Below are 2,428 nucleotides of genomic sequence, written 5' to 3' on the forward strand. Positions count from 1 at the left end.
TATCTATCTATCTATCTATCTATCTATCTATCTATCTATCTATATTAGACAGGGTCTTACTATGCAGTTCAGGCTGGTCTTGCACTCACTTTGCAGCCCAGGCTGGTCTCAAACTCCCAGCAAGCCTCCTGCCTCAGCATCCCCAGTGCCGGGATCACAGGCATGTGGCACCCCACCTGGTTTCCATAGTTAATTTTTGAGCTTCAGCATTTGTTTATTTGTCTCTGTCATTTATTAGCAAGAACAAGAATTCCCTGAGTAATCGGTGTGTGGATACCCAAGGGTATTAGTTACAAGTGTTTTTCCCTAGTAGTATCAAAGAAGAAGAGGGCATTTAGTTCTGCCAACTTAGTGATTCTGTGTCCTTTCTCTTTCTTCTTAGGGCATAATTTGAAGACTCCAGGAAATGCTTGAAGAACGCAAATAGTGTCAAATCCTGAGCACATCTTTCCCTATACATATACACCTCCAATAGATGTTTTATAAATTAGGCATAGTAAGAGATTAATAGTAGTACTAATAAGGAAATAGAAGGATAATAACAATATACTGTAATAAAATTATTTAAAGCCTGAGAATTGTTTCTTACTGGAACTTTCCATATTAAATTATTGCTAAGTTTGGGTTCTTGGTTGATCATTGGTACCTGAATCCACAGAGTGAAGCCACAGGTGAGGGGACTGTCGTCTCTGAGTCTTGGATACCCGAGACAACAGAGTTCCTGGTCACTGGTCACAGCAAGTGGAAATTAAAAAACTAGAATATGTCAGGCTTTTCCACTGATGTGTGGACAAGGCGATGCTCTTGAATCTGCTTTGGAGATTTTCATTCTATTACCAAATTATCTTTTTTCTTAGACATCAACACTTTTAATAGGATTGCAGGATTAGGATGATCTTTGAAGAGCATGAGTCCTGTCTGTGTCCTGCTTTCTAAGTGAAAAGTGAATCAGCGAGTCCTTGTTAATCTGACTCCAAACCCTGTGTACTTTCTGCCTGGCCTTTCTACCAAGTATGAAGGCATTACGTTTTGCCTCTGAAACTGCTGTTTGTGGCTCTTGAACCTCAGGCAAGGGCAATCAGAATGTACGATGCAATGGAACAGAACTCAGAGCTGTGTGAGGGTGAAAAAGGGAGATGCGCACGTTGTTTTCCTCCTGTCCTTGGGGGTGAGAAATGGTGCTGAACCTTAAGAAATTTTCTGCCTTTTAGTGCCATCCTCGAGCTTGTGGAAGGTAGAAGAGAACTCTCACTGATTATGTTAAAAGCAAGTAATTCCATAGTAGAAGAAGTGGCAGATCAAGGGGCTTGGCAAGTTAGTCTATGCCAGCCTTCCTATCTCTAAACCAATGAGCTTTCTAGTGACGCAGTCGAGCTGAATGGAGTAGGGACAGTGATCTTTTAGAATTTCTGGTTGATGGGTGGGAGAGCCCCACAGAGAGTGTGGCCTGCTGACCTCTGTGCATCCCTCTGGCTGTGCCCTACCCCTGACCACCCAGCTCACTTTTCAGAGTCCTTTAGAGTCCAGAAGGACTCAGAGATCATCAGCCCAAATATTTTCAAGCAGTGTGTGTCCCCAGCTGAAGATTCAGAGGAAGTTGTTTATCAGACACCTATCTCAAATGTTTGAATGGTCAAGTCAAATAATTTAACTACAACATCTTCAACTGTCATTACATGTCGTGCTTTCACATACAATGCTATTTAAAAATGTGTTGGAATGACTTCTACCAAAAGATGAAAATTCAGTATTGTGCAGAGTATAAATCAAAGGGAAATTGTTGACGAGAATAAAAAATAGTGCTGCTATTGTGGAAAGTGGTATCTAAGCTCCTCTGAAAACTAAGAATAGAATTACCATATGGACCAGCAGTCTTACTTCTGAGCAAATAGCTAAAGCAGCCACAAGCAGTGGATCTGAAGGGTACCTGTACTCTCATATTTGTTGGCTGTGAATCTCAAGATTCATAGCAGCCAAATATGGAAAACCGAATGCGGAAAACAGTGTCCATCAGTGGATGAATTCACAAAGACAGTGGCATATATTGCATGCCCAGTGGAATACGACTGCATCTTCGAGAGGGTAGAGCTTTTGTAAATTCAGGACAAGGTGATGAATCTGCAGGCTATTATGCTAAGACACATACAACAAAATATCACTTATATGTGGGATCTAATAAAACTGGGCTCAGAAGTGGAAAGTATATTCATGGTTACCTGAGGCTGGTGGTGGAAGATTGGAGAAGTTCTGATCAAAGTTTATGGATAGATGGAAGTAATAGGTTTTAAGATCAAAGCACTGTGTGTGATTGTACCCCACAATAATGTGCTACAGATTTCAATATAAATAAGAGGAAAAATCTCAAATGTCTCACCATATAAAATGGTAGGAAACCGAGGTGATGGATATGTTAATTATTTTGATTTAA

Source organism: Octodon degus, unplaced genomic scaffold (genome assembly GCF_000260255.1).
Source record: "Octodon degus isolate 3935 unplaced genomic scaffold, OctDeg1.0 scaffold00136, whole genome shotgun sequence".
Classification (NCBI taxonomy): Eukaryota; Metazoa; Chordata; class Mammalia; order Rodentia; family Octodontidae; genus Octodon; species Octodon degus.